Consider the following 12,232-nt stretch of genomic DNA (forward strand, 5'->3'; position numbering starts at 1 on the left):
ATCAAGAAAGAACTTGACATGTGGCATGGTGGGGAAGGCAGTCTTCCAGAAGCATTAGAAAGAGGTGAGCTTTGAAAATGAGAACAACCTGGCAATTTTTGTATATGGCAAAATCTTTATTTGCCGACTTTTTTTTTTTTATCGTCTTTTGTAAGAATGATCCTTTTTGTATCTAAAGAACAAGACATATGGAAGAGAGGAAGGATGTTTACTTAGAGTATTGATGGCTTCTTATGAGCTTAAGTTTTTCCTGCTCCTCAAAAGTCCTGAACGATAGAAGCCTTAAAAATGAAAAACACTTAACAGAAATATCAGTAAATTAGAAAATTTATTATTATTGCCTGAGTAAACTCTTCTCTCTTTTAAAATCCTCACAGGAGATTATGTTTTTATTGGTTTTGAAGGAGGACTGAGCTCACAGAGGACTGCAGCCCCAGCTGATATAATCACATAGAGCAGAAAAACCACCCCACTGAGCCTAGTCCACTTACAGAATTGTGGGAGATAATAAAATGGTTGTTATTTTAAACCTCTAAGTTATGGAGTGGTTTGTTACTTAATAATAGATAACCAAACACTTTTCATATATCAAACCTTATTATTTTTATGAGTAAACAAAGTTAATAAAAATTAGTAGGGCCGAAACCGGTTTGGCTCAGTGGTAGAGCGTCGTTCTGAGGACTGAAAGGTCCCAGGTTTGATTCCAGTCAGGGGCATATATGTTGGTTGCGGGTACATCCCCAGTAGGGGATGTGCAAGAGGCAGCTGGTCGATGTTTCTCTCTCATCGACGTTTCTAGCTCTCTATCTCTCTCCCTTCCTCTCTGTAAAAAAATCAATAAAATATATATATATAAAAAATTAGTAGGATAGCAAAGTGACTAAAAACACTTATTTATCTTGCAGAACACCTAATCAGAAATAAGCATCAGTAAAATAATATTTGGACCACAATCTGATAACACTTTACACCTACTAGGATGGTTATAATAAAAAAGACAGACAATGACAAATGTTGGTAGGTAGGCAGTGGAATTGTGACCTTCATACAGTGCTGTAAAATGTAAAATGTTGCAGCTGTTTTAGAAAATGGTCTGGTAGTTCCTCATGGAGTTAGCATTCAGCCTAGCAATTCTACTACCAGGTATACACCCAAGAGGAATACAAATATATGTCCCCACAAAAACTTGTACATGATTGTTCATAACATCCTATATAATAAAGAGGTAATATGCAAATTGACCATAACTCCAACACACAAGATGGCAGCCCTATGTGGTCAAAGATGGCCACCCCATTGTGGACACAAGATGGCTGCCACAAGATGGCAAGCAGGGGAGGGAAGTTGTGGGCAATCATGCCAGCAAGGGAGGGCAGTTGGGAGGGATGAGGCCTGCAAGGAACGGCAGTTAGGGGCAATTGGGCCAGCAGGGGAGCAGTTAGGGGTGACCAGGTTGGCAAGGGAGGGCAGTTAGGGGTGACTGGGCCAGCAGGGGAGGGAGTTTGGGGCAACCAGGCCTGCAGAGGAGGACAGTTAAGGGTGACCAGGCTGGCACAGAAGCAATTAGGCATTGGTCAGGCTGGCAGGGAGTGGTTAGGAAGTGATCAGGCAGGGAGGCAGGCAGGTGAGTGGTTGGGAGCCAGTGGATTGTGAGAGGTATGTCTGACTGCCTATTTAGGCCCTACCCTACTGGGATTGGGCCTAAAAAGGCAGTCAAACATCCCTCGAGGGGTCCCAGATTGGAGATGGTGCAGGATGGGCTGAGGGACACACACCCCTGTGCAATAATTTCATGCACCGGACCTCTAGTTATTTGTAATAGCTGAAAAGCAGAAGCAACACAAATGTCTATCATCTGATGAATTGATAAATAACATGTGGTACTATCTACACAATATCTATATATATAAAACCCTAAGTGACGTTTTGACCATTTGACTATTTGACCTTTTGACCATTAGCTGACCTTCAATTCTGAATGATAGATTTTCTAAGTAGAGTAATCTTGGTTGTAGATTCTTGCTATTCATCACTTTGAATATTTCTTGCCACTCCCTTCTGGCCTGCATAGTTTCAATTGAGAAATCAGCTGACATTTGAATGGGTATTCCCGTATAGGTAGCTAACTGTTTTTCTTTTGCTGCTTTTAATATTCTCTCTTTGTCTTTTGTTCTAGGCATTTTAATTATGATGTGTCTTGATGTGGTCCTCTTTGAATTCCTTTTGTTTGAGGTTCTGTGTGCTTCCTGGACTTGTAAGTCTATTTCTTTCACCAGGTAGGGGAAGTTTTATGTCATTATTTCTTCAAATAGGTTTTCAATATCTTGCTGTCTCTCTTCTTCTGGCACTCCCATAAATTGGATGTCAGTATACTTGAAGTTGTCCAGAGGCTTCTTACACTTTCTTCATATTTTTGGATTCTTTTTTCTTTTCCAATCGGGTGTTTTTGCTACTTGCATTTCAAATCTTTGACTTGATTCTTGTGATCCTCTAGTCTGCTGTTGGAACTCTGCATATTATTCTTTATTTCAGTCAGTGTATGCTCAATTTCTAATTGGTGCTTTTTTTATGTCTTCAAGGGACTCACTAAATTTATTGGCAGTTTCTAGAAAATTCTTGAAAAGCCTTATAACCGTGGTTTTGAACTCTATATCCAGTAGTTTGCTTCCTCCATTTCTATCATTTGTGACCTGTTTCTTTGTCTCCGCATTTTGGTTGCTTCCCTACATTGATAAAGTGGCTTTGTGTGCTAGGTGTCCTACAGGGCCCAGTGGCTCAGTCTCCCCAATTATCTGAGGTGGACACTCTTGGTGCACTGCTTTGTGGGCTGTGTGCACAGTCTTGTTGTAGTTAAGCCTTGATTGTTGTTGGTATCACTGGGAGGAATGAACCTCCAGGCCAATTGGCTGTGAGGATCAGTTGTGTCTATGATGGGAGAACTTCTGTGCTGGAGACACCCTTATGGTGCAGAATTTGCTTCAGTGGGGCTTTGGTGCTCACTGTGTCTGCTCCATGAGTGTGTCCCTTATGGATCTGAGGAGTTGTAATCTAGATGGTCCCACTTTGACCACTGGCTTTTGGATCTCTAAGGAGGTGCAAATTTAGCTCTGCCTGAGGCCACTCAGCAGGAGCTATGGAGAGATCTGCAGATTCCTCTTCTTTGTTTGGGGATTGGAGGTATCCAGATGAGGCCCAGGTGTGAAGCAATGCAGGCTGCTGTGGAGCCTTGGGCCTTCTTTTGGAAGTTCTGGGGCTCTCTGACCCAGCTGCAGTTTGTTAGGTAAGTTTAGATTGCAAAGGGCCAGGCTATTCATATGCAAAAGCCTATGCTCACAGCTGGGGTGGAATTGTACTGTTGGGTGGGATGTGGTCGCAGGGAATCAATAGGGTGGAGCAAACAGCAATGGCTTCCTGTCAGCCCTGCCCTAAGAGGCCCCTAGGTCTCAGTGCCCTATGGTAATTGCTGCAAGCACCTTTGAGAAAAAGCTACCCTTGTGTTCTGGCCCAATGCCAGACAGTCCAGTTTCCTCCCATATGAGTTTGGGTCCTCAGAGTCTCCCCTGGAACTGAAGTTCATAGCAGTTGGGAGCTTGTGTCTCCTTCTCTATTGAAAAAGATAACTGTGTCCTCAGTTGCCAGCCCTTTCTGCTCGAGCACCCTCCGTATCTCTGCACTTTACTTCTGCACCTCCTGTGAGTCTCAGTGTGCTTTTCTCTTCCCTTTTAGTTGTAGAATTTCCACTCAGCCTTCCTGTGGTTCTGGATGATGTCCGTTTTGTCTTTTAATTATAGTTTTGAAATTGTTGTGTGAGGCAGCAAGTTCAGGTGTTTACCTATGCCACCATCTTGGTTTCTCCTGGACAATTCTAAAGGTCCATCTTAGCTTCAGTGCTCCCCATGGTTAAATGATCAGCTCATTCAGCTTTGCCAGAATTTTGCATCTCTGAATCCTCTCAATCTCAGTTTCTGGGAAACTCCTCAATCCTGGGTGAACCGGGACAATTGATCATCCTTCCCATGAAGTTGACCGAAGTCTTTATTGCGAGACTGCATCACTGCTCACCTTCTCCCTCTGTCCAGTTCTGCTTCCGTCCTTTTCACTGGTATTGACCCCAAGAGGTCCCCACAATAAGCCTCCTGCATACTAATCTATTCCCCAGGGAATCCAACCTATAACACACATCTTTCTAAATTTAATTATAGAACATTCTGTGATATTTTCTCTCTAAATATTACCTTTCACACTCTTCATTATTTTCTTTAGGAACAGATACAAAATGCATGTTGAATCTCTTCATTCTATTCTCCACTTCTCTTCATCATTCTCCCCTTCAAACTTCCCCTTCCCCCATCTTTCTCTCTTTCTCTTTGAATGTGCTAATTTCATCTTCATGTGACTCTAATTTTATGTTTAACCTATCTATTGACTTTTACATTTTAATAACTTCCTTCATTTGGCTTTGAAGACACACAGTCATCTGGTTTTCTTCCTGTATTTCTGGTTGCTTTGTTTCAGTCTTATTAGCTGGTTCCTCTTCATCGTCCCTACTTCTAAGCGATGAAGTCCTGGGACTCAGCTCTTGGATCTCTTCTCTTTTTCACAATCTAAACCACTTTCCAGATGAAGTCATCAATCTTGGGACTTCAAATGCCATAGCTATGCTGATATCTTCAAAACTTATAACTCCAGTTCAAATGTCTCCTTTAAACTCCTGACCCATTTATCCAGCTGGCTCTGAGACATCCCCGCTTGGAAGCTTTGAAACTGGGCTGCTGACCCTCATTCTCAAGTGCTGCAGTTTTTCCTGTCTCAGTTAGTGGTGACTATTATTATAGATGTTCAGGCTAAAATCCTTGGAATCATCTTTTTACTTTTAATTTAAAAAATATTTGTTTATTGATTTCAGAGAGGAAGGGAGAGAGAGAAACATCAATGATAAGAGAGAATCATTGATTGGCTGCCTACTGCATGCCTCCTACTGGAGATCAAGCCCACAATGCAGGCATGAGCCCTTGACCGGAATTGAACCTGGGACCCTTCAGCCTGCAGGCCAAACTGAGCCAAATCGGCTAGGACTGGAGTCTTTTTGTTCTCCTCTCTTTGTCTCACATTGCAAATATAGCAAATCTTATGTGTTTGACCCCAAAAGATGGACCCAGAACTTGACCACTTCTTACAGTCCTTACTGCTGCCTTCCCTGGTCCAAGTCACCATCATTCCTTTACTGGATTATTGTGATGGCCTTCTGACTGGTCGGCCTGTGGTTTAGTCTCAACACAACAGCCAGAGTGATCCTGTTAAAATGTTAGCTGAAATCCTTACTACCCTCTGCTTGACAAAAAAGTAAAGAGGGATTAGGCAATTAGAGATTGGGTCATGAACCGAAGGTGGTTTAGCAGCCATTGGGTACCCCAGGAGTAGAGGGGCATGGCAGCCTGGGCTGGGGATTTGGTAGGAAAACAGTAGTCCCTGAAAGAGGGCTCGTTATGGCATTTCACATCTGCTGCCTGACCTGGGAGAAACAAATGTTCCTTCTTAACTTTAACTCTGCAGCTGGCCGTGCTGGTGCCTGTCCTCCCGGCTTCGTTTGGCTGGGCTGCCTTTTTTTTTCTCTTTTTTTTTCTAAGCTGATTTTCACTCTTTAAATCCCAGGTAGGATTTTACTCTTTCACCAGCGCAGCAGGATATTTGTAAATTTTTTTTTTTATTGTGTACTTATTTTCAGCAGATATTGTTTCTTCCTGTGGGAGGCCCTGAAGTTCTGGACGCTGACATATCTTCCTGGAGCAGATGCATATTTGCTTCAGCCAGAAGGCTAAGTGTCTCAATGGCCCTACGCCATTTTTTTTTTTTACGCCATTTTTTTTAATGTCAAATTTTCATCTTGGAATTTGTGCCACGTCGGCAGCTTAATTTAGATCCCTCCCCCACGTCCCACTCCTGTGCATGGCATCAGCCTAGGGTTTAAATTCCTCCTGGGTGACATTTTCCCTCCACGTCTAAGAACCTAGATAAACGGTGAACGTCCTGACCAGTTCCTAGGGCCTAGGTGAAAGCGTGGCACTGTCAGAGTGTGGAGCGGTGGTGGTGGGAGTGTGGCTGCCAGCAGACAGGAAACTGAGGGCCATGGGGGGAGGTCCTGGGTGGGGGCATGGAGGATTGACTGAGACCTGCCCCTGTGTCCACCGCAGCCTCCCAGCCCACAGATCCTTTTGAGGTGCACAAATCCGTGCACTGGGCCCCTACTACATATATAAGAACTCAACAGACACCACTATTAGTATTATTATCAACTAGAGGCCTGATGCACAAAATCAGTGCAAGAGTAGACCTTCCTTCCCCTGGCTGCCTGCACTGGCTGCCTTCTGGCACCAGGACCCAGGCTTCCTTCCAGCCCTGGCTTCATCTGAAATGATGTCAGGTCTAATTAGCAAATTACCTTTAAATTAGATGTAGAAAGTTAAAGAAGTAAAAGAGCAAGAAAGAAAATGATGTGTGCCCTTTGGTAGCAAGACCTACCTCCTAAAACCAAGAGCCCTCCATTCACTGCAAACATGTTCTGCTTCTGAATATAGGATCCTTACCCATCTCATGGCCAAAAAATCTTTGATTTCCTCAACAGGGTTTTGAAAAACCTTCCTCTGGTTACGCTACCCAAGCCATCCATGGCTTTTGCCTTTGGAGGCGGGTGGTGGCAGATTTGTCTTTTAACATGAGACCTCTGACCAGCTATCTCTGTTATCTGTGGTTTGTGACTTTTGCCCACAGTTTAGCAATTTTTTGTTTTGTCTTCGGTAAAATTTTTCTCTTTGGTGTCCTCTGAAACAGAACCCTTCCACTTCCAACACACACAGACGCGCGCACACACACACACACACACAGTCACACACACAGTCACACACACTCACACACACAGTCACACACAGACATACACAGACACATACATACAGAGACACACACACATAGACACTCACAGGCACACACAGACACACACAGACACTCACAGGCACACACAGACACTCACGAATCTACACTCACAGACACACACACACACACACACACACACACACACACACTGCCCAACTAGGAAAAAATGCACTTCTTTTGCAACACTATGACAATACAGTGAAGTGCCATCGTAGCATTAGATACATATTTAAATTTCCTCACATGTTCTGATTTTGGAAATCTGACATCTTTTCTAAACACTTGCATATCTCTTTCAATTCTCACTTTCTCCAGTAAAGATAAATGAGTCACTACACATATCAAATTTCTTCCCCACCTTGCACCCTCAGGGAAGGTCAAACACACACACACACACACACACACACACACACACACACCGTATTTTCCGGCATATAAGACGACCCCCTAATTTTACAGTTAAAACATAGGTTTAGGCCTATATTCGCTGTATAAGACTACCCCCCACTTCAAAGAAAAGACTTACTTTGCGGTCAAGATCTGCAGTTAATTTTTGTGCAATTTTGGTCTTTTGCCCCCGATTTTCGGTTGACTTTTTTTCGTTTCCAAAAGTCGTCTTATACGCCGGAAAATACGGTGTGTGTGTGTGTGTGTGTGTGTGTGTGTGTGTGTGTATAGCCTCATACCTCAGGACTTCTGAATTCATATGTTATGAAGATTAAATAAGGAAGCACATATGAAAGTATTCCTTGGTGTTTTGTAGGCTCATAACAAATGGATATTGTGAATTGGACATAATTCTAGTCACTACATACTGATGGCATCTAAGGTAGATTTTGTAATTTTAATTTTTTATCCTCACCTAAGGATAAGTTTTACTTACTTTAGAGAGAGATGATGGGCGAGAAATAGATGCACTTCATCCTCGGAAGTGCATCTCCTATAGGCGCCCCAACTGGGGATTGAACTAAAAACCTAGGTATGTGTCCTAATGGGTTATTGAGCCTGGCCACCTTTTGGAATACTGGCTGATGGTCCAACCAACCAAGTCACCCAGCCATAGCTAAGGTAGATTTTTTTTAAAGTAACTTTATTCGTTTTAGAGAATGAAAGAGAGGGAAAGAGGAGGAGGAGAAGAGAAGGAAGAGGAGAAGGAGAAGAGGAGTAGGGGAGGAAGAGGAGAAGGGGAGAAAGAGAGAAACCTGGATTGCCACATGCCCCTGCATACCACTGCAGGCCCCCAACAGGGATGAGCCAGAAATCCAGGCATGCGCCCCAACCAGGAATGCAACTGCCAACCTTTTGGTTCAGGGATGCTCAATCAACTGAGCCACGTGGACCAGGGCTAAGATAAATTTTGTTGTTGTTGTTAGTCCTCACCTGAGAGTATTTTTTCAGAGTGGAAGGGAGGAAAGGATGGAACAAGGGAGAGAGAGAGAGAGAGAGAGAGAGAGAGAGAGAGAGAGAGAGAGAGAGAGAGAGAGAGATGTGAAAGAGACATGTAGACTGGTTGCCTCCAGTACACCCCGACCAGGGTCAGGGAGTGAGCCCAAGACCCAGGTAGGAGCCCTTGACTGGGAACGAAACCTAAGACCCTTTGGTTTATGGGCCTACACTCTACTGAGAAACACTACCGAGGGCTAAGGCAGATTTTTAAAAATATATGTTTTTATTAATTTCAGAGAGGAAAAGAGAGAGAAAGAGAGATAGAAACATCAGGGATAAGAGAGAATCATATATTGGCTGCCTCCTGCATGCCCCTCACTGGGGATCGAACTGGCAACCTGGCCATGTCCCCTGACCAGGAATCAAACCCAAGGCCCTTCCGTCTGCAGGCTGGTGCTCTATCCTCTGAGCCAAACCAGCTAGGGCAGATTTATTTTTTAATGCAAATAATAATTTCCTAATGTATTTATTTTCAAAGTTTGTCATATATATAGGATTGGCCTGCCAGTCCGTGAATCTGTGTTTCTAGTTCTCAGATGAGACGTGTAAGCTTCATAGAGCCTTATACATATACCCTGAGTCTTCCTCCACCAGATAGCTTATGGTCTGCAAGACTTCTCCTTGTACACAGGATAGTCATGGCTGGCCTTGGTGGGTGAGAGTGAACCCCATGTGCCTTGGGGGAAATGAAGTTGTCCCCCTTTTTTCCTTCCATGTCCAATATTGCAAATAGGCTTACTCAGCTCCATTCCAATTCCCTGGTAATACGCCCTGCTAAACGCTTCAGATAAAAACCTATTTCCTGCACTCCTTGACAGCTTAAGTTCCGATCCATTGAGGAAACACACTTGGGGGTCTGGGGAGCAGGAATAAGGAGGAGGCCGTGCTTCTGCTGTTTCCTATCATTCCCGCTGACAGGCGCACAAGTAGGGATGGGTTGGGTTCTGACAGCAATGGCAGGAGTCCCCGTGTCTGGCTCTCGGCTTTGTGGGTGTCAGGAGCAATGTGGTCCCAGAGACCTGATTTGACCGGAGTTGACAAAGGGGTGGTTCCCTTTGTGGGCCGCTTCCACCATCTTGTTCTGGGGACTCATCCTCAGAAGTGCATCCCAGGGCTCTTTGCACAGCCCTGCAATCAATGCTCTCATTAAAGGGCTGTTTAACCCAGCCGGAGTGGTTTCTGATTACCTGCAGGCAGACCCTGAGAGATGGAATGTTCAAAGGCCCCCTCCTCTCACACCCACACATTCCCTCCAAGGCCAGTGACTACAGTTCTAGTTTAAAAATACACTAGCTGGTTTGGCGCAGTGGAGAGAGCGTTGGCCTGCGGACTCAAGGGTCCCAGGTTTGATTCTGGTACCTTGGTTGCGGGCACATCCCCAGTAGGGAGTGTGGGGGAGGCAGCTGATCGACGTTTCTCTCTCATCGATGTTTCTAACTCTCTATTCCTCTCCCTTCCTCTCTGTAAAAAACAAACAAAACGAAAACAACCCCACTCCATTTGCTTGGGACTTTGAATCATATTATTAATAAATCTTACCAACCGTGGGGCTATATGACCCATTGTAGGATATTCTCAACCAATAATAGTTCATAACAATACATTTAGACTTCTCTGGGTAAAAGATTTTGAATGTGTAGACAAAAAGGAAGGAAAGGAGGGAGGAAGGAAGGAAGGAAGAATGGGAGGGTGGAAGGAAGACTGGCTACAGGTAATAAGGCATCTTTGGGGAGGAAGTGCCACCGATGGGGAGAACCAGATGCTGAGCCAGGAGATAAATACTGCCACCCTCAAACTTTTACCCCACAGCTTCCCCTTATGGTGATGAGTTTGTTTTTTAGGTCGGAGTCCAAGTAACTAAGGAAGTGGCTGTAAGGCCTAATTGGTTTAGCTCAGTGGATACAGCATTGGCCTGCAGACCAAAGGGTCCCAAGTTCAATTCTGATCAAGAGCACTTACCTTGTTTGCAGAATCCTCCCTGGCCCCAGCCCCGATTGGGGCACATATTGTAGTTTCTCTCACATTGATATTTCTCTCTGTGTTTCCCTCTCTCTTCCACTCTCTCTAAAACTCAATGGAAAAGTATCCTTGGGTGAGGATACAAAAAAAAAAAAAAAAAAAAAAAAGCCCTAGCCAGTTTGGCTCAGTGGACAGAGTGTCAGTCTGCAGACCAAAGGGACCCGGGTTCAATTGTGGTCAAGGGCACATACCTAGGTTGCAGGCTCCTCCCCGGCCCAAGTCCTCCCCAGGGTAAGGATTAAAAAAAAACACCACACACACAAAACTGTCCTTGCCTGTGCCCGCATTCATGATGCAAATTTTCCAAAATGCTGTCTAGCAAATAAAGAGTTGGCTGTGGGATTAAGAAAAATCCCTGACACTCTGTACCCACCCCAAGTACTCTTGGAGGAGAGAAATTTTTTTTTTAATTTAAAAGTAAAATGTAGTTATTTTTAAAGACTGTTCCCCATCTTGAACACATTTTCATATTTTTCTTCTCTCATTTACAGCCTATTTCCTGAAAAACGTTGAGAGGATTTAAGTGTCTAATATTTTCCAAGGCCATCTCCATGACTCATCAGTTTTTTGTTTGTTCATGTCCGCCTTTAGAAACTGGCTCACAGGGGTATGGCCATCTGGGTTTGCTCTTCTGATTTACTTCATGGCTGACGTGAGGATGAATGAAAAGATTAAGAAGTCAACATTGGGCCGAGCCCCTTGGATAACAAGGAGGCCCTGAAAGAACCGAGTCAAACCACACCGGGCACCCCTCTTCTACGATATACAATCACATGTTAATAGAATTTGTAACCGGAAGGGGCCTTAGACCTGGCACCTCCATTCACAGGGGAAGGAGCTGGGCCCTACAGAAGGGAAATGACTAACTCAGGATCACACCCTCGGCCTGTAGCAGAGCGAGGCCTCGAATTCAGGTCTCCTGAGGTTCACCCTCCAGTGCTCCCTCCGCCGTGTTGGTATTTTCAAGTGCACCCATTCTGAAGACTCTCCTTTTCTGCTCTCCAGCTGTTTCTACGTTGGTAGGAGTCAGACATCTTTCCGTGTGTTTCCACTTATGAGGAATCAGAGGTCATTGAAGCGTTTTCTTCTTCTCAGAGCTCCATAAAAGTCAGGACGGCCAGCCCCCTTGTGCAGACAGGGACGATCAAGTTCAGAGACAGAGTCTGACTTGCCCAGAGCCACACTCAGGCCTCCTGACACCCACGCCCATGTCTTCCCAGCACATGATAGTAGGTGGCCTGGTACTGCCATGAACGCGCTGTGCTTCTGTTTTAGGAAGCACAGAGTAAGCAGAATTTGGTCTCATTAAAGGCCATTCAAGGGGGTGTAATGAAGTACAAAAAGGACCTCATTAAGAGAAGCTATCCTCTAAAAGGCAAGCCAGCGGCAATTACCTTTCCTAAGTGAACATTAGAAAGCAGTTCCTCCTTAATTTCCTAATCTAACGCCAAGATTTTTATATAGAGAGTACCTCTAGATCTGAATGTCCTTTTATTATCAGAGAGCTGCTAAGGTCAATGATCCTGAGCTAGTAACCTTTCTTCATCTATAATTACTTAAATTATGAAAGTAGCCCTGCTGGTGTGGCTCAGTGGTTGAGCTTTGACCCAGGAACCAAGAGGTCATTAGTTTGATTCCTGATCAAGCAGATGCTCGGGTTGCAGGCTTGACTCCCAGTAGGGAGCATGCAGGAGGCAGCTGATCAACGATGTTTCAGTTTCATCAATGTTTCTATCTCTCTATTCCTCTCCCTTCCTTCCTTTCTAAAAACAAATAAAGGGTAAACATTTTTTAAAAATTATGAAAGTTATATAAACACATTACAGATCTTTGGAAAATT

This window comes from Pipistrellus kuhlii, unplaced genomic scaffold, assembly GCF_014108245.1.
Source record: "Pipistrellus kuhlii isolate mPipKuh1 unplaced genomic scaffold, mPipKuh1.p scaffold_m20_p_5, whole genome shotgun sequence".
Classification (NCBI taxonomy): domain Eukaryota; kingdom Metazoa; phylum Chordata; class Mammalia; order Chiroptera; family Vespertilionidae; genus Pipistrellus; species Pipistrellus kuhlii.